Below are 21,306 nucleotides of genomic sequence, written 5' to 3' on the forward strand. Positions count from 1 at the left end.
GATACATGACCTAATTATTTGGCTAACCAGGCAATGAGAGACTTTTTACTTTAAAATATCAGTTGTAAGTCTCTATGTTGCTGGGCTATATTTCAGTACCAGGGGACCTTGTTAGATCATTTCTTGTAATCAATTAGTTGGTGTCTAGGCAAGGCTATAAATTCTTTAGCTACCCTCTCCCTCTAGGTTTTGATAATTTTCTTTCTTCTTTTTTTATGAAGGATAAAACACCCAAGAAACACCGTAAGCAGTCACCAACACATTTCCAATGGTTTAAAAGTGATAGCCTGAAAAAAAATAAAAAAATAAAAAAAAATAAAAGTGATAGCCTGCTCTGGCTCAGCTTCCACTCCCACAGAAAGCAGGAGGTCCACTGCAATCCCTCCCGGCCTAATGGTGGGAGGCAACCTACTCTGGGCTCCCTGAGGATTTCAAACAAAAGCACACGGTGCCTTGGAAAGTTACTGCAGATGCAAAATACCACCATTAAAGGAACTATTTTAAACTAAATTGATTCTTTGTTCTTTAGCCAATTGGCTAATCCTCCTCTTGAGATGTGCTTCCATTTAGGAAAGCTAAAAACACAGCTCTGAGGACCCAGACTTAGGAGGGGAGAGATATGCTGACATAGACATTAAGTAGGATTGAACCAAGAGGGCAGCTGCATCCTAATTAGCTACTTGAGGATTCTTCTAGGCTATGTGGGCTCTTATGGCAGGAGTGTGTCCATGGAAGGGAGAGAAGTCAAGGGAAACTGAGAATGAGGCCTGGGTGTCTGAGTCAGTGACGATGCCAGCCAGGATGGTCCATCACCTGCCTGTATGCCAGCCACTGGATTCTAGCAGTGGCCTCCTTCCCCACCGGAATGCTTAAAATAGTTCCTAGGCACCTCCCTGGCCTTCACGAACAAACTTCACTATCCTGGTCTTTACTTTCCCAATGTGGTCCTGAGGAGAATCCTTAGGTGTAGGAAGTAAAACCATTCCATCTACTATGTGGGGTTGGTGTTGCATTCCCATAAGAGAAAATTCAGTGTGGGGAAAGCGGAGATATATAGGGAAGGGGGGAGGGGGGAGTAAGTCCAGGAAGATGGAGCTACAGCCTCATTAACATCTCTCCTAAACTTTAGAACAACTTAATTTTTTTCATTTTTAACCTTTTGCTATTATTTTATTAGTACAGGATATCTGTTCCATGGAGAAATGTAGACAGACAAAATACAAGAAAGAAGAGCCATAACCCCAACTCCCCAAATCCTTCTAGTCACTTACACGTATATGTGCATATATGTATATGCATCTTTTAGGCATGTGAGATATACTATAAATGGTGTTTATTTAATTATGTACATCATTCATTCATTTGGGACTAATAAATTGTGATGATTAATTGTATATCAACCTGAGTAAGCTTACAGAGTGCCTGACACATGGCTGAACATTATTTCTAGCTGTGTCTAAGAGGATATTTCCAGATGAACTTAGCACTGACTCAGTAGACTGAGTAAAGTGGATTGCCTTCCATTGTGGGTGGGCATCATCCAATCCCCTATCTTTGGAGAAAGGAGGAATTCACTTTCCCTGCCTGACTGCTTGAGCTGGGAGGTGGGTCTTCTCCTGTACCAGGACTGGAACTTACACTGCTGGCTCCCTGGACCTCAGGCTTTCAGTCTTTGGCCAGAACTCCACCACTGGCTTTCCTGATCCTCCAACTTGCTTACAGCAGATCATGGGACTTCTCAACCTCCATAATCATGTAAATCAACTACTTATAACCTCTCTCTGTGTCTCTCTGTCTCCTCTTATATGTTTTTATTAAGTAGAAGTTTCCAGAGAACCCCAACTAATACATGAATATATATCTACATTGATATTGTTAGTGAATTAAAAATTCACTTAAGTCCCATTCAGTATAACTGAACTATAATTTATTATTTTTTTAGTGTCTATGAGGACATTTACATTGTTTCCAAATTTTTAGATATTATAAGCAGTTGAGAAGAGCATTCTTGAACACACATTATTATGCATTGTTCTAAGCATATCGGTGGGCATGTGGCTTAATCATCCCTCCCACCCCAGTCCCTAGCTTCAGTGCCTACAAGATTACGACAGATGATGCAGGTCTATGCTGTTGCCTGGAATAAAGGAAAGCACAGCACCACACACTCAACTCAATTAACCTCCAGGAGCTCGGTCATTCTAAGCACCCTCAGAAGCTCTGACACCATTGTCATCCTCAAATTATGACTGAACAGTTGCTTTGTGGGGAACACGCAGGCACATGCTTACCCAGACAGAGTAGCTGAGTCAGGCCTACTAAGCACAGCCCAAGGGGCCATTCCCCAGATGAACTCCACTCCAACCTATCATGAATCTAGGTCAGAACTGATGCTTCCAGGATCCACCTTAAGGAATTCAGAACAATGAGATCATATCATATGGTTCTCTTATTCCCACTCTGTTTTGAATAATTTTAGAATAATTTTTAAATATAGCAGCCTAAGATTGATGGGGTTGGAAGCCTGCACTGGGAAAGAGTGAACTGGAGTAGGTAAGTATAACTATCTCCAATTAGAAGTGCCATCAGTACACATAATAAAATATTCAGTGGCTTCCCAGGGATGTCAACTTATTCATAATTGATTTAAATGAATCACTGAAAAAAAAAGGCCTTTAATCTCTCATAGAACGTGTCTCTGAAAAATTAAAACTGGAATCACAGTTCAATAAAAAAAAAAAAAAGTCCAACCAGCATTCCAAACACCTAGATGGATTTGCTGTTTGCTATGGCCACTTGGTCAAGCGTCTTCACACTTGAGGCGGTTCAGGACTTGGGCTCCATGGTGTCCAATGTAAGACATTTCTAGGAGGCTATGACTGACACTGTCCTTCATGTGATCAGGGCATTTTAAATTGTTTTCCATCTGCAAGGTAAAAAACAGAAACAAAAATAACGGAAGATAAATCCTTAAACTGCTTACTTTCTTTATATTTACAATGTTTTAAAGTCCAAATGCAGGTGTTTAGAAGAGCCCCAGGTGAAAGCGGCTCCTGTGTGTCTTCTGTCCCTGAAATCCCTTTACAGTGATGTGACAGTTGATGCCACATTGTACCAGCTGATGAGATCCAACAGGGCACATCTCTTCCCAAATCTGTATTCAGTGATATTCAGTTAGGGAGCTTGAAATTGGTCACAGTAGGAGTTTTTACATCACGGAGAATGGCAAATGGTACTAATCAGGGATTCTTTTCTTTGCCTCCTGAAAGCCAGTTGTTAAACATTTACCAACATCTCGCTGCTTCATGCCCTTGCCCACAGCCCAGTGATTCACCTCCACTGACTGAACACCTCTAGTGCAGGGTGCGCACACACATGCTCTTTGGAACATTCAAGAAGTATCTCTTTACTAATTAATAAAAGACAAATCTCAGGCTCACAAATGACAGGCATTTTCTTCTATCTTAAGAAAAGATGGAAATTCTACTTATAATTCTCATTCTCATTTTAATATTCCCAAGACACAATGACACCCTGAACTCTCACAGTAGTTAAAATAAGAAATTAAATTAGGAACTCTTCAGCAGCTCATATATAAATTGCTCACATGTCCATTTGTCAAACTACAGTTTTCAGAAGAGCTGTGACTCTTCTCTGGGGTGTTCTGGTTATAGATACCTGTTTCCTTGATGTCCAGCCCCCAGTAAACGTAGCGTTCAAGTGATTTGATTGACTTAAGTTCCACAAAATCCAGAGTTAGATCTCAAGTGAAAGCTGCTGCTTCCTTGCAATGAATTAGTATCTTTCCACATGAATGCATTAAATGGCCATCATTAATAACTACCCAAGCATGAAACTGACAGACAAAAGATTTGCAGGTAATGACTCTATCACACCAATCTCATTTTTTCAGTGATTCATTAAGATTTCATGGTTAAGATAATATAAATTTTAGCTAAACTAACTTATATGGATCTTAATACTTTCTCTGTGATGCTACATTACCAAACAGTGTCTTTCTTGAATCTTTTATTTTCTGTTAGTGGAAAAAAAGAGTTGAATGGGGATCAAGATATGTAGAAAATGCTTTAAATATCCTACTAGTGACCAATAGCTCACAAAAGTTTTAATAAAATACTAAAACACTGTCTTTGCCAAATGCCCTTTCTTTTTTTTTAATTTTTTTTTTTTTCATTTATTTATGATAGTCACAGAGAGAGAGAGAGAGAGAGAGAGAGAGGCAGAGACACAGGCAGAGGGAGAAGCAGGCTCCATGCACCGGGAGCCTGATGTGGGATTCGATCCTGGGTCTCCAGGATCGCGCCCTGGGCCAAAGGCAGGTGCTAAACCGCTGCGCCACCCAGGGATCCCCCAAATGCCCTTTCTAATAAAAATTCAAATTCCAACTTGCTGCTAGAGCTAAAAAATTTTTAAGAAAGAAAGAAGAAAGAAAGAAAGAAAGAAAGAAAGAAAGAAAGAAAGAAAGAAAGAAAGAAAGAAAGAAAGAGAAAGAAAGAAAGAAAGAAAGAAAGAAAGAAAGAAAGAAAGAAAGAAAGAAAGAAAGAAAGAAAGAAGAAAAGAAAAGAAAGAAGGAAGGAAGGAAGGAAGGAAGGAAGGAAGGAAGGAAGGAAGGAAAGGGAAGGGAAGGGAAGGGAAGGGAAGGGAAAAGGGAAGGGAAGGGAAGGGGGAAGGGAAGGGAAGGGAAGGAAGGGAAGGGAGAGGGAAGGGAAGGGAAGGGAAGGGAAGAGGAAGGGAAGGGAAGGGAAGGGAAGGGAAGGTCCACTGTATTTCTCTGAGTCCAGATGCTCTTGGGAATCTCTCACCTCAGACTTCCGTCTACTTGAGCTCATTACGTAGGATGGATCCAATCATCTATTGTAACAAACCACCTTGGTCACTTCAAACAACACAGGTTTATGATCTTACAGTTCTGAATGGCAGAAGTCTAAAAGGGCCTTCCAGAGCTAAAATCAAGGTGTTGACAGAGCTGCATTTTTTTTTTTTTCTGAAAGCTACAGGGAAGACATTTTCTTGCTTTTTCCAATATTTTCTTGTCTGCATTCCTTGACTTGTGGCCCCTTCTTCCATTTTCAAATCCAACAGGGTATTGTCTCTAAATCTCTTTTCCTCTCTCTCAGTCTCTCCTTCTCTCTCTCCCTCTCCCCTCTGCTTGCATTATCACATCTCCTTTCCTCTGCCTTCCTGCCTTCCTCTTCCCTTCCCCTTATAAAGTCACTTGTGATTACATTGGGCCCACCAGATAATCTGGATAATTTCCCTATATTGTAATTCTTAACTTAATCACACTCACAAAGTCCCTTTTGTCATGTAAAATAACATATTCAGCTTTCGAGGATTAGAACATGGACACTGTAATGGGGTCATTATTCTGTTTACCACAGTGAAGAAGTTGTCACTGAAAGCTAGAAACTTAGTGGCTCTGGCTTAAGTAAAATCAACTTGCAAAAAACTATGGCCTATATTAATTTGGAAGATATAAAATGGACTTGCACCTCTTACTAAGGAGACCTCCAGGCAAAGCGTTGAAAGTGCCAACAGGCTGTGTTGTATAAGGAAGAAAGAGATCAGCCACAGAAAGAACCATTCAGTCTGCAAGCAGAATTTCAAGGAAATATAGAAAAACCAGGATGTACTGGGTTGGAAAACAAAACTATTTCACATTTTCACTGTCTTTAGTCAGTGAAAGATTCAAAAATGAAGAAATGACCTCAAGGTTGAGATCAAATCAAAAGTTTATCTATAAGACCTTTTGTTAAAGACCTCAGAAAGATTTAGCAGAGTGCCTAGTTAGACCCTCTCAACTAGAATAAAGAGTCTCTAAAAATCTTAAAGGCTACATTCTATAGCACCCTGACACTTAGCCCAAAATAGAGAGAGGCCTGTCTCAAAAAGAATTATGGATGTGACTTGAGGGGCATGAGGTGAACCCAGTCGGATTCACAGAATTCCCACTGAGTGACCAAATGTAAAAGCTTTGTACCAGCTTGGGCTAAAAGGGGCAGAGACAGTTCAAAATGAAAAGAGGCTCCGGGGCCCCAACATTCTACAAGCGGGGAGCAAGTTGAGAAAGCTACTTAGCTGCAAACACAGGCCATTTCTTTTAGAAAAGAGCACGTCTGAAGGACAGATGTAGGGGCCACAGAGAACAAAGAATCAGGGAGCCACTCCCATGAAGCAGAACTGAGCCCTCATCAAGGAATATTCCCTTCCCTAGAATAAGGAGGCCCTGCGCTGTGTGCCTGGCTGGAGTTCAGAATCGTTAAGGACCAATGACTGCTATGAGCCTCCTCCTACTCCTTTCTTTTTTTTTTTTTTTTTTGTTTTTGTTTTTGTTTTTCTCAGAAGGGCAGGCTGCCACATGCCGTACCTCATTTGGATGTGTTTGGAGTCCTGGAAGCTTCACCACGCTACCTTCTGACCTTGAGAGGGTCTTTGGAGGGTCTAGCAGGGGAATACAGCTACTCAGGTATGATTATTCTTGACCAAAGAACAATCCTCCTCTGTCAGGGAAGGTCATCCTCTTCCACTGAGCACACAGGTTTGGGAGGGACACAGAAGGAGCCCTGAGAGAGGAAGGGGACACCCACCTTGCCAGCCAGATCAACCCTGGTGATCAGTAGGTGACAAATGTCAGAGCCTTTCACCCTCACATCCCACCTCTCTGTCCTTTTTGAATTAGGTTTCCTGCACTGGTTATCTTGACTCTATCTTCTGTCCTACCATAGTGTTTGGTGTAGGGGTCGGGTAACCTCTTTTCTTAATCCGCGGATCTCAGGACTAAGAAGAGCTGCACGCAAATGATTAGGTGAGACTCTGAGGGTCTTAGAAGTGATGAATGTATTTGAATATGGGAAAAACTGGAGAGCAAGCTATGATAGACTGTCAGATTCATCTCCCCCAATGAATCAGACCTCCCAGTACCCACATCTTTTCATTGAATCGTCTTGCATTGACTCTGAGCTTGACTACGTGTATTTCTTGGGCCAACAAGATATCAACAAACATGACAGAAATAGGGATTTGAAAGGAACTTGTAAGTTTGGGATTCATCCTCTTGTAATGCTGCCCCCAACATGGCATGGCCTAACCTTCTGGAGAATAAAAGACTATGGAGAAATAAGGTCCAACCATTTCAGCTGTCCCAGCTGAGCCCAAACTCCAGTCAACCTTGTAGCTCAGTACAGCCCTGTGAAAGCACACAGGCAAAACCAACAGAAAACAACCCAGCTAACTCCCAGAATAATTACACAGCAATAGATAATGGAAATAGGAATTCAGTAAAAGCATGGTCCCAGGAGTTACGGAAAGATGAGGCTAAGTTCCAATCTAATGACCTTTTCCATTGCCTGAAGCCAGCCTGCCTCCCCATCTAACCAGCCTACCATTTTAGCTTTCCTCCATGGGTACTGGATTCTCTCTCATAAATTCTATTCTTCATAATCATAGTCCAACTTTTGCCTTCATTTACCACCCAAGTCTCCCAGAATCATACCTTGAGGATCTTATATAACGTTGGTCAATTTTTTTTTAATTTTTATTTATTTATGATTGTCACACACACAGAGAGAGAGAGAGAGAGAGAGAGAGAGAGGCAGAGACATAGGCAGAGGGAGAAGCAGGCTCCATGCACTGGGAGCCCGACGTGGGATTCGATCCCGGGTCTCCAGGATAGCGCCCTGGGCCAAAGGCAGGCGCCAAACCCCTGCACCACCCAGGGATCCCTTGTTTGTCAATTTTAATGAGTTTTGAAATCATATCAGCCCTTATATGATGTCATGAATACATCTTTGGGCTTTCTGTATTCTACTATCCCAGATTATAAAGCTATATGTGTATCTTGGGAATAAACCTTCATCAAGAGGAATCACCCTAGTAGCTTATTTTAAGAGACAACTTTCTTTCTTAAAATATTTTGTCATTTTTGCAAAAATATCTGCTTTTATTTTAAGTACTTCCCTTTCTTCCTTCAGGTTCAACCTGAGCCTGGGCTCCCAAGCAAGGTCAGGAAAATTAGAAAACCCACCACCACACAGATTGATGAAGCAGATCCAAGTACTTCAGTGCCCAGGCCCCTCCTGGGAAGTAACTTCCATGCTCACGAAAGGACAGTAACTCTTCCAGGTTGCAGCTCGCTATATTGTCTCTCAGAAAATGAAAGAGGGAAATGATCCAAACAGGCTCCCTTATTCACTGCCAAGGACACTGGAGAGAAAGAAGCTTTCCCCTATTCTGCTACTTCACTAGCTCCTGTCCTCAAATCCATGAGGCAGGCAGGCTATATTATCAGGTCCACTTTATGGATAAGGAAACCAAGCTTCCAGAAGGATAGGTGCCTGACATAAGGTATCAGAGCTCGTATGAGGCATTATTATAACAACAGCTTAAATTCAGATCCCTCTTTAAAACAGTACTAGGACATGTTTTTTCTGCTTTTTTGAAGAAACCTAGACCCAAACCCTGAATCTTCAACTTATAAGCAGGTGAATTTGAGCTCATTTTTGGGGCCTCACATGTGAATTGTGGATAATGGTGGCTGCACTACCGAGTTCTTAGGAGGATTAAATGAGATAGAGTAGAGGGGAAACAGAGAGGCAGCAGTTTAACATGTAGGCACTAAGCCAGGCTGCGTAGGTTTGAATCCCAGTTCTCTTAATTCCTAGCTCGGTGGCCTGGGGCAAGTTGTTTAACTTCTCTGTGTCTGTTTCCACAACTTTAAAATGGACAGAAACATAATAGTTTTACATCATAGGATTTGGGGGGTAGTTTGAGGAGGAGCTAATATATGAGAAGTTCTTATATAGAACTTTTGTAGTAAGGACCAGTCTCATCACCCAAGGCCTGGCACATGAGTCACACTCAATTGGTGCAAGTCCTATGTTCTTTTCAAGTCCTGCTACAAGTTCTTCTGCTCCATACTACTTCAAAACTTTAGAGTTTACAGCCTCAACTTCTGTGCATCAGATGCCCAGTTTCTGAACGAAAAAAAAACAAAAAAACCAAAAAACCACAAGTCCTTTTAGTTGGCATTGTTTCAAAAAATCTTTACTAGAATGAATAGAAAGTTTGTCTCTGCTTTGATGAAACACAAATGATTTTTTTTTTGCCTGACTGTAGTTGACTGTATTAAATAAATTATTCACTATGACAGGGTAAAAAGCTGAACATTTTTGAACAAAAGAGACAGTCCCCAACCGCCTAAGAAAGCTCCGTGGTTCCCTGTGGAGTTGAGCAGACACCAGTAGGAATCGACGTCTCAGAGAACTGAGACTATACGGCAGCGATTCAGCAAACTTGCATCATCCTCTATCAGCTTCTGTGACTCTGAGCTCTGGGAATAAAAGAAGTCAATTAGAAACATTAATAAGTGCTGAGTCTGAAAACAGGAATTTAAAAATAATGACAGACATTCAATGCATATTCAGGGGAGTTCCATTATATTCACATTTAACTTATTATGCTTTAAATATACGCTCTCAGGTGAAAAGAAAGAAGGAAAGTCAGAGAGACAAAGGGAGAGAGAAAGAACTACAGCAGGAATGTAATTGAATCCAAACAAAATTCCCTGTCCCTACACCTGGGAATGAGAGTGACATGGGGCCATGACTCTGCTACCCTTTGGGAGATTCCCATGTGTCTCCCCAACATGAGCTTTCACCTCACCATAGTGAGTGTGAATGTAAGGCTAACTAACAGGAAGCTGCTTTTCACACACCTGCCCCCAAATGCAAGCCAACATCTTCCCCTGGTGCCCAACGAAAGCAAGCACCATCTGCTCCAATATTAGAGGAAAAACTGGCTGCAGTGGATTTCCCGACACAGATGTCAGCCTCCAATGAGTTGCCTTCCTAAGGATTTTCTAGTGTAGTCTTAACAACAGGAGATTTTCACATTATAGAACTCCATTGTTCTGTTTCTTGGATTTTCTACAACAGTGTTTCCTCCCCGGATCGTCAATGTAACCTAGAAAAAGAAACTTAAGCCTTCCTTCTATAATGCGAGACATCAAGCCTTCTAATTTCTCACCCATAAATTTAATTGGGTTGCATTTAGATGATTTAAAGGCTTGCAATCTTTTGTTTTATTATTTTTTTTGCAATCTTTTGTTTAAAAAACAAAAAGGAAAACAGAAATATTTATCACTTCTTCACCAATCCTAACAACTATCATGTGTTCACCTCATACCTAGGGCACTAAACCTATAGTCCCTGGACTCTGGCTGCATTCCCGACGTGGAATATAATGTTTTCAATAATAAAACTCAGCAGGAGTCATTGCTTTGGAAAAAATGAGCATAGCATTAGTAATATGCTTTCATCTCTTGCTATGAAAGCGATACCCCTGTCAGGAGGACTTGTTTCAAGTTTATCTGAAATTCATTTATCCTGAATGGGTTAAAGTATTGCATCTCCCAGGAAATTCTCCCTGGGTGGGGAGAGGAGAGGAGAGAACTTAGAGACTTCTGAAACACAACTTTTAACCCAGAGGAGATGCAGACAGGTAAAATTTCAGTTTTCATTAGAGTGAACATTTCTTAAACTTGATCCTTTATTTTACATATAAAATAACAATGGAATTATCCCATTTTCTCTTTCTCAACTTGAATATCAGTACATTAAATTCAAATATGGACCTAGATTATGTTACAAAGAAGCAAAGCGAAAGAAAAAAGAAAAAAAATCCCAAATGCTGGATTGATAGCTGCCAAATTCTAACTCCGTAATTGATAAAGTGATCACTATTATTCCCATTTTACACATGAGAAGCCTGAGGTTTCAGGAAGTTAAATTATTTACTCTAGTCTCATAAATGATGGAGGTAAGGTTGAACGTAGGTCTCCTGACACCAGAGTGGCTTTTTCTCAGATGAACTGCAGGACCAGGAAAAAAGGTAGCTAGTTCTACTCCCTTCATAATCAGAGATGTGTCTACTATGTTCTGAGCCAATGACCAAGAAAATAAAGAAGAAAAACACTCAAGCCCTCCTCTACACTAAGGCCTCAGACATATTCAGAAGTTAGAGTGTCCTCTTTCTCAGGGAAAACTCCTCCTCCCTGAGAGCTGGTGGGAAAATTCATACAATCTGTGGAAATCACAAATCAATCCATCAACACCCCAACCAAAATCAGAACAAAAGAGACTAAAAAGCCCAAAACAATTCAAGTAAAGTTACACTTGAAAGTGTAAAAGATTTAGAAATGTAAGGAAGAGGCATCCAGGCACCAATAAAATTGTACTGCTGAGCACTTGGCAGAGGAAAAAGGGGGGCTTTATGTTTAATGTATCAAACGTGCTGTCGGTGGTGGCACCTGGGCCTCCTAAGGCCTCCTCCTTCGCTCAGCCTCAGGGAACTAGAAGAGCTGCAGCCACTAAAAAGCACTGGCAGCAGCAGAAAAAGAAAAAAAAAATCTGGGTAACTTGAGATTAACTTTCTATCCCTCAGGCAGATATATGCATAGTGGGCAGAAACAAAAATAGAAATTCCCAATCACCTTCTTACAATCTTCCCCCAGGATTCTCAGAGGCCACTCTGGTTGATGGTGGCAATCCGCATTCCCTTGCCAAACCCCAGAAGACTGGCTTCTTTGGGAAACACCCTGTTTTTCACACACCTTGATTCAGTCTTTTAGATTTTTCAATTTTCTAATCCATTTCTTCCAATAGCTGCCAAGAGAAAAGGAGAAAAGCTTTCAAACTATAATGTAAAAGTCTACAAATGGATAACCATATGTGTGCGCGACTCTGGATGCATTTAAGTGAGCATTTTGGTTCTGTCGACAAAACACAAAATGAAGTGGATGCTAGAAAATAAATGTACTCCTAGGGCGTAATTCGGGCCTTCCAATATCAAGCAGAAGCCCAAATTATTTGATCAAGTGAACCTGATAATAACTAACCACGCACCGTTGGTCAATTGTGTGTGGGGACAACTCGGTCGAGCGCCATTGCTTATGACTGTTATCACTGCCCTCTACAATGCAGCATTTAGACACTTAACAAGTTTTAAATAAGCATTGCATCTCACCATTTGCAATGGTCCTAAATAATGAACTCTCTGAGGCCTAATTTACACTTCCACATCATTAGGAGGTTCAAACAAATGATCTCTGATACCCTCCCAGCTACTTCATTTCTAAAAATCATCTAAGACTCTCAGTGTACCTAAAATATAAGCATTTTGTAAATTCTTATCTAAACCAAATGAAAGCCAACAGATTATTTTAATGAAATAATAAAAGCGATAGACAAAAAGTCAAAAAGACTGAGTTCTAATTCTGGGGCCTCTGTTGTGTGCTTTGGTTATCTACGGGCTATATAAAAACCACACCAAAAAAAAAAAGAAAAAAAAGAAAAAAAAGAAAAAAAAAAAAAAAACCACACCAAACTTTGTGGCATATACAACATTAATCAATTCTTAGTATTTCCTCTTTGGAAGTTTCGGGACTCAGGAGGTGGGTCCTATTCAGATTGCAGGTGCAGAGCAATCGCAGTCAGATGGTGCCTGGGGCTGGAGTCATCTTGAAGTCTTCCTTACAAACCTGGCTTCTGATGCTGGCAATCAGCTGGGACTTCAGCACAGCACACATGTTGGCCAAATCCTGACTTGCAACCTGCCCTTCCTTGTGGCATGGCAGCTGGATTCCAAGAGAGAGCACGGCAAGATATAGAGAGAGAGCCAGATGCGTTGTGTTGCCTTTTATGACCCAGTCTGGAAAGTCACGTAGCTTTGCTTCTGCTGCATTCTGTTCAGTAGAAGCAAGCCACAAAGCCCTGTCCATATTCAAGAAAAAGAGAATTAGGCTCTATCTCCTGATGGGAGGAAAGTCAATGATTTACATGATTTCTGAAACCACCACGTTGGCTTTAGTCAAGCCACTTAACATCTAGGACTCTACGATTCAATGATCTATCAAAATGTATCTTTTTAGTGTATAAAAGTCAAACACTTAACAGCAATGAATTCAACTGCATTTTTCCAAATATTCTATCTTTCAAGAGATCAATAGCAAAAAATAGTAATTAGCACTCATTAGGTGGTTACTACGCTAAATGCTGTAAATGTATTTTATGTTTACCATGTCACAGTTACAACGATCATTCCCTTGAACTTCTACACATGCACCTTAAATTCAGAGTAATAAGTTTGCATTCAAGAAAACTGACAAACTCTAGGTTTACAACCCCTCACATATAGACTGTCAACATCTCTTTGGAGCTTTGTGAGAGTAATGTATTCTGGTTTAGGACATGTTTTCACTACTGATCATTATAAGGAAATGTTATTTATTCTTTACATGAAAAATGAACACAACTGCCTCAAGTCCCTCTTCCAAGTTCATCTGGGCATAAAATTGTGTAAAAGAAGTCATCCCTAAAGGGATTCCTTTATAGGGAGACACATATATGTGATGATTCAGCCAGCAGATCCTCCAGAAAAACCCATGAACCACATTTGAGGATACCCATGGGATAAAGAAAACTTTCCCCCACCAGAGGAGACACTCAGGGGCCCCTGGTTGGCTCAGTGGTTGAGCATCTCCCTTCAGCTCAGGGCGTGATCCCAGGATCCTGGGATTGAGTCCCGAAAGGGCTCCCCCTGGGATTGAGTCCCGAAAGGGCTCCCCACAGGGGCCTGCTTCTCCCTCTGTCTATGTCTTTGCTTCTCTCTGTGTGTCTTTCATGATTAAATAAATAAAATCTTTAAAAAAAAAAAAAAAAAAAGGAGACACTCAGGTAGGCCAAGCTGTGGTGAAATCCTGAAAGTAGATCTTTGTAAGGATGACAGATCCCAAGACCAAGTATTATGGAGCACCACACCAAAGAAGCCTGCTCCCTCCCCCGGAGCACCCCATTCGAACTGGTCTCATTATTTTAAAACACAGCCACAAGCTTAACAAGAGGTACATGTGAAAGCTGACTTCCATGAGATCAGGGACTCAGCTGAAGAGTGAGTGTGTGCAAAGACCAGAGGTTAAGTTCCACAGTGTGGGCTCTCCTACTGATTATTGAAATATTGACCAAGGCAAGAGTCAGAAAGTGAGGCCATCCCTGAGTCTTCCAAATCCACACCACTCTATTACAATGGAAAATATATTTGAAAGGAAGCTGGGGAGCATGATGCTGATGGTACTAAACAAATGCAGGCCCTGGAGAGGTCTACCCTTCTTCATTTCCAAGTGACCAGAATGACCTATTAGGAAACGTCAGAGTTAATTTGACATGATCACCCTCAAGGAGCCTGGAGTTCATCCTATATTAGTCTTGGATGAAAGAACAAAATAATGAAGGAAGGAAGGAAGGAAGGAAGGAAGGAAGGAAGGAAGGAAGGAAGGAAGGAAGGAAGGAAAAAGAAAGGATGAGAGGAGAGGAAGAGAGGTGAAAAGAAGAAAAGAAAAAGAAAGAAAAGGAGAAAGGAAAAGTAGAAATATAAAATGCCTCAAAAAGGAAGGGAAAAGAACAGACACTGTTTGACTTTCTCCTAGGAATTCATTCTATTAAAAACTGCTTCTATGCACAATCGACACCCAAGGGCCTGAGATTTTATTGTGGATCAGTACAACACCAGGCATATACAAAAAGTAAATCTAAATCCGATTTTCTTGAATGAAAATATCCCTGAAAAGAAATCAAACTGTCCTCTTGAGAAATAAAGAGGGAAGTACAAATAAAACTTAATAACAGCATTTATCGAAATGGTTGCCATGCAGTTAGATTTCTACCAGTTTTAAACACCTGGTGAATAGTCACTGCTATCTTGCAGAATTTCTGTTAAACAATTAGCTTGGAAACACTTGCCAGACTGTTAGTGCTATATGCTCTTCAAGGACGATGGGAAGGCTCAGGGACTGTTGCTGCTTGCTGCAGAACGAACATGTCAGTGGATCTGGACGTTGTGGCAGTGGCTGTTTCAAGGTCCAGACCACATGGAACCATGAGGAAAGGATTTTAACCCAAACCTTGTGGCTAGTTCCTGATAGACCTTGTTCAATGCAGCTCAAGTACCCAAAAATCTTAATATTCTCTGGAAATGCAATGAGATTTCAGAGCAGAGAACATGCCCCTAAAAAGCCCAAGTTTCAAAAAACACACAAAGAGGACAAACAACATGACAGTCACTGAATTGTCACTTTGGTTTACATTTTCTCATCCTGGGGATGTTATTTGTTACCCTCACAGTAAGCAGTCACTTCTCACTGACCACAAAGACTCAGAGTTAATTTTAGAATGAATTAACGTTGCCATGTGCTGTGTGCTAAGGACTATGCAAGGTGCCTTCAAATGCTTGCATCTAATTATTTATCCTTCTCTCCTTATCTGGGTTCTAAATTCCCGCTTTTCCTCCTACTAGATGACTCAGGTGAGTAACTTGACATGAGTCTTAGTCTTCTCAGGGACAGTGGAAGCAATTATCGTACCCACCTCATAGGATCACTTACTGTCAGGATCAAATAAAATAATGTTCATGCGGTAAATAGGGATTTTTTTTTTTTTGCAAATAATTTTTTTTAAAAAGACTAAAAGAGGGATCCCTGGGTGGCGCAGCGGTTTGGCGCCTGCCTTTGGCCCAGGGCGCGATCCTGGAGACCCGGGATCGAGTCCCACATCGGGCTCCCGGTGCATGGAGCCTGCTTCTCCCTCTGCCTGTGTCTCTGCCTCTCTCTCTCTCACTGTGTGCCTATCATAAATAAATAAATAAAAAAAATAAAAATAAAAAAAAAATAAAAATAAAAAGACTAAAAGAAAAATGTAGGGAAGATATAAGGAAAGCAAAAAGATTAATGAGAAAGATGAAGGATGGGGGTGTCCTAAGATAGGAACCTGGAGACCCTCAGAGGAATCTGTAGCCCCATAGCAAAGCTGCTCCCATGGGGAATGAATTCTAGCTGCATCTTCCAGTTACTTTGTCTAATATTTAAGATCCCCAAGCCCCAAAGTCTGCTTGACCATATGTGGAGTATGTAACTTCCCTTTAGGTATGTTGGGTGAGGCAAAAATACGATCTTGCAAAGGACCCATCAATGGTGAGAAAGGAGGCTCCTAGACCCACAGTCCCACCAAAAGCACCTGCATCAGGGTAGAGGGAGATCCCCCAAAGGAAATTGAATGCTTGCTATCAGAGGAAAGAAGAATGGATGCTACACACCACCCAAGATGACAGAAAAGCAGTAAAAATCCCTACGATAAAAAACATACGGCTCGTGTCAAGATTCAACACATGTCAATTCTCTACAGCTGCTTTATGATGCCATCATTAGCCCCGTTTTGCAAAGAGGTAAACTAGAACTCAGAAAGGTTGGGTGATTTTCCCAAGTCATGCACCGAATAAGTCAACCCAATCATCTGAATGCCAGGATGAAACACTTGAATGGGAAGAATTAGAGAGGGTGAACGGTTGAGAAAAAAACGAAGAGCTGTTTAGGTGGATGAGTACTGAACAAAATCTGTTCAGGATTTTGGTCCTTAAAATGGCTTTCCCTTGAGCACAGCATGAATTTTGAATGTCATGCTCTTAAGTCATGCAGTCTGTTCTGTGATCTCTGGCCATGCACACCTGTGGGGTCAGGTGTCATTACTCGCCCTTCAAGAAGCCTCCTGCTCAACAAAAGAAAAGCCAAACTTCAGAGAGGTCAGAGAGTGTAAGTACAGTTTTAACCTCCTGTTTTCTGATGAGATGGATAGGGGATAGTGAATGTTTATGAAGCCAGACACACATGAATTTTCAACTAATCTCACATGCAGGCAAGGGCACCTAAGACAGCCGAGATAGCAGAAAGAATTGGTATCTTTTGGCTGCTATCTAGAGTTTTCCTGAGCCTGAGACCCCAGTCATTTCTAATTGATAGCAAAGTCTGTTGCCACCAGCAAAAATACCAGAAACTGAAGAAAAAGACTGTTCGTTTCCATGAGTTGCTTCCCCATCCCTGCCCCACAGTCACATTTCCAAGAAAAACAATTTTTAATTTAAATCCAATTTAGTTAACATATGGTGCGTTATTAGTGTCAGGAGTAGAATTCAGTGATTCATCAGTTGTATGCAACACCCAGTGCTCATTACATCAAGTGCCCTCCCTAATGCCCATCCCCCAGTTACCCCATCCCCCGCCCCTCCCTTCCAGCAACCCTCAGCTTGTTCCCTAGAGTTAAGAGTCTCTTATGGCTTGTCTCCCTCTCTGCTTTCATTTTATTTTATTTTTCTTTCCCTTCCCCTGGGTTTATTTGTTTTGTTTCTTAAATTCTACATATTAGTGAAAGCATATGATAATTGGTTTCCCCTGACTGACTTATTTCACTTTGCATGATACCCTCAAGCTTCATCCACATTACTGCAAATGGCAAGATTTCATCCTTTTTGATGGTTGAGTAATATTCCACTGTGTATACAGAGCACTTCTTTATTCATTCGTCTGTTGATGGACTTCTGGGCTCTCTCCGTATTTCAGCTATTGTGGATATTGCTGCTATAAACATTGGCAGGCATGTGCCCCTTCAGATCACTATGTTTGTTTGCTTTGGGTAAATCCCCAGTAGTGCAATTGCTGGGTCATAGGGTAGCTCTATTTTTAACTTCTTGAGAAACCTCCACACTGTTTTCCAGAGTGGCTGCACCAGCTTGCATTCCCACCAACAGTGTGAGAGAGCTCCCCTTTCTCTGCATCCCTGCCAACAACTGTTGTTTCCTGAGTTGCTAATTTTAGCAAAGGTCCGTGTACTTCAGATTGGAGCTTAGGGATGGGAAGTTGTAAAGCTGTAGATAGCCCCCTCAAATCCAACATATTCAAACAGTTTATTGAGAGTTCCTTTCATGGAACTTGAAAAAAAAAATGGGAAGAAAATTTTAGGAAAGGTGGTTAAATCCTCAGACATCAGAATAAACACTTTTAGAAGATAAAAATAGGCCAAAGAGCATATGAAAGGTTGTGAGAACTGGATATGATGTGTGGCAGACGTTCGCCTCAAGGACAGGAGGTGCCCAGATCCTGCCTAGAATCACAGAAGTTAAGGGGTCATCACCGAGGGATAATTTCTGAGAGTGGTGATGCTTGTTCTAAGCCCCAGGGCAGAAGGAAATGCACACTGAAGGTGTCAGTCCTCTAGAAGAGATGTAGTAACTAAATAGACACTTACGTGGGACTGGAGCAGCTACAGCTAAGAATGGAAAAGTTGTAGAGGAAGGAAAAGAAGAGCATGGTAGGCATTCCCAGGGAAAAGAGAGGACTGGATTGGAGGCAAAGAGCTCCATACAATGGCAGAGGGAAGTTTTCTACCAGTGGAAACAAAAGCAGGAGAGTGTTAACAACCACAGAGAAGAGCACATGAGCATCCACAGAACCAATGGGAAGGGAAGGGCATTGTGGGTCACCCGTAACACAAATGCTCTTCCTGGATGCTGACCATGTGCAAGGACTCATATTTTCTGCGGAACTCTCATAGCAACTGAGACTCTCATAGCAACCAGAACTCTCATCTCATTTTACAGATAAGGCTGATCTCAGTAAGGGGAAATGACTTTGCCAAAAGTCACACAGTTTGTAGAAGCAGGGTCAGAACCCACATCTGTCTCCACGGCCCACAGTTTGCTCCAGTGCACTATGCTTATACCCACAGCTGATTCTCACCCCTACCCCCGGAGACTGGCAAGACTTGCAAAGCAAGATCTAAAGTTTAGGGAGTGTTACCATATTAAGTTGCCAGTTTTATAGGATAGAGTCAAATATCAGCAGCGTTTGGTTCAACCTTTTCAGTATAAGCATTGCTCCAAGCATGTTACATGTTACCTCATTGTGTCCTCACAATGGTGCTTTGGTAGACATGCCTTCTATTATTAGTAATAATACTTATTATTATGGTCCCCCCTGCATAGAGGGGGAAGCTGAGGTACAGAGAAGTTAGAAACTGTGCAGTTATTCAGTCAATAAGGGGCATCGCAAGAACTCAACCACGTATTCATCCGCAATGCCAATCTTCTTCCATATAAAAATTGGAAAGGAGTGGGGGGAAATCCGGAAAGTCATCGATCTTTTCTCTTTCCTTCGTGAAAATACCTTCATGAAGTTATTCACTTGCCCAGGCACATATCCCAACCTGCTTTTCACCTAAGAAAAAAATCTGCCTGTGGTACATGAGGGCTCCTTCCTACAGAGTGTTTCTCCAACCGGGAAAGCTGAGAATCAATGATTCCTTCCTCTCTCCCTGCTTCCAACCCTTCCTCCCTTCCTTCCTCCTCCTTCCTTCCTTCCTTTCTCCTTCCTTCCTCTCTTTATTCCTCCCTTTTTCCTTCCTCCCTTTCCTCCTCCCTTCCTTCCTTCCTCCCTCTATTCCTCCCTTTTTCCTTCTCCCTCCCTCCTTCTTCCCTTCTTCTCTCCTTTTCCCCTTCTTTCTTTTTTCTTCTATGGCATACTGTTTGCTCTTTAAAAAAAAAAAAGTTATTTATTTATTAGTGAGAAACACATAGAAAGAGGCAGAGACATAGAGGGAAAAGCAGGCTCCCTGCGGGGAGCCCGATGCAGGACTCAATCCCAGGACCCCAGGATCATGTCCTGAGCTGAAGGCAGATGCTCAACCGCTGAGCCACCTAGGCATCTGTTTGCTCTTTCTTTCAATTCTAATAATATTATGTGTCGGTCTCTAGAGCCAAACAAGTCAGAGCACATATATAAAATGCCAGTAAGTGTCTACCTACGTAACTACCCCTGAAGGAGCCAATGGTAGGAGTTTGAGTATGTCATTCCACACTTTGCCTGCACCGACATGTATACATTTGTGCATATATTTTTGAACATACAACTCTTGTGTATGTTTTGACATATTCTTCACAACATTTGAGTCTTATCATACACATTATCCATACATTATTTGTGTTTTTTTCTTAATATTATATCTGTGATATTCCTTCATGTTGTTTATCTGCTCTTTTTTGTACTTCTATTGCAGAGAATATCATAATGCAGAAATCGGCAGACTATGGCCCTCTAGCCAAATCTGGCCTGCTGCCTGTTTTTGTAAATAAAGTTTTATTGGCACTCAACCACATCCATTTTTTTATAATTTTATAATAATAAAAAATTAGACGGCTGTTTTTTACAGCTGTTTTTCCTGGTTCAACAGCAGGATTGAGCAAATATAACGGATACTGTATCACCGTCAGGCCTAAGACTGGCATTTTTTAAAATTCTGTATTTCAGAAAGGCTGAAAATCCTTTTAAATATTATCCATTATATTTGTTCACCTGTGAATTGCCCCTTCATTTACTTTGCTCACTTTTGTACTATGTTGTTAAGAGTATAATGTGAGGAGGGAAGCGTTCCTGGGGGATGCCGGCGGTTGAGTGTCCAACTAAGTTTCGGTTCAGTTCATGATCTCATGGTCGTGGGATCAAGCCCTGCATCAAGCTCCACACTCAGTGCTGAGTCTGCTTAAGATTCTCTCCCTCTCCCTCTGCCCCTCCACTCCTGCTTTCTCTTTCTTTCTCTCTAAAATAAATATTTTTTAAAAAGAGCATAACATAGGAGTTAAGCATGATTTCTCTGCATACTGCTGGAGTTTGCAAAATCCTGGCCCCAATGCTTATTAACTGTGTGATATAGGTCATGTTGCTGGATTTTTCTGTGCCTCAGTGTTTTAATCTATAAAATAGGGCGGTAATATTGACCTCACCCATTAAATTATTGTAAGGATTAACCATTCTTATTATTTATCCCTCTCTCTTTCTCCTTTGTTGACAATCTGTCTAGTCAAACAGTAAGAACTTGTTGCCACGTCCCCCTCAAAATCCCAAAAACACAGAGAACTTTTGAAGTCACTGAAAAGTACGTTGTTGGTCTGCTTGTGGTCCAGGGAGTCTCCTAGCCATGAACAGAATATCCTGGTGACATGATTCTGGGTGGTGCAGAATAAAATCTCGTTTTGTTTCTTTGCCCCACACCTTTCCTACATCAGCCCAGTAAACCATAAGTGAATCTTACAGTAATAAGTTCTTGCAGGTTCTCAGGGATCACCTTCTTAACATTAGTTTCACTGCACAGACAGGAGAAGATAGAGCCCAAAAGTCACTGAGCCCTATGATCTACCTGATTGGAAAAGAAAAAAAAAAAAAAGATTAAGTTCCAGATTTTCAGAACTTTGGGAAAATACTTCTGGCTCTTTCATTGCTCTTATTATCTGTGCCTTATATTAAACTCACATGTACATATAGCTACTAGCCTATAAAGAGCTTGAGGACAGAGTAAGCATTTGGTTCATCTGCTAAAGAGTTGGTGTTCGTTAAATATCTACCGCATGAATTAAACA

General features: G+C 41.2%; 1 long non-coding RNA gene across 1 annotated transcript; it reads right to left on the minus strand.

Annotated features, from left to right (window-relative positions):
- Positions 1–9,054: 9,054 nt before the first annotated feature.
- On the minus strand, positions 9,055–21,087 carry LOC144291149 (uncharacterized). The gene is made up of 4 exons (XR_013358493.1): positions 20,982–21,087; positions 12,557–12,788; positions 11,510–11,681; positions 9,055–9,349 (listed from the first exon to the last, which is right to left on the minus strand). It is a non-coding gene; the product is annotated as an uncharacterized LOC144291149 (long non-coding RNA).
- Between the last annotated feature and the right edge of the window lie 219 nt (positions 21,088–21,306).

The sequence above is a fragment of the Canis aureus genome, chromosome 2 (genome assembly GCF_053574225.1).
Source record: "Canis aureus isolate CA01 chromosome 2, VMU_Caureus_v.1.0, whole genome shotgun sequence".
NCBI lineage: Eukaryota > Metazoa > Chordata > Mammalia > Carnivora > Canidae > Canis > Canis aureus.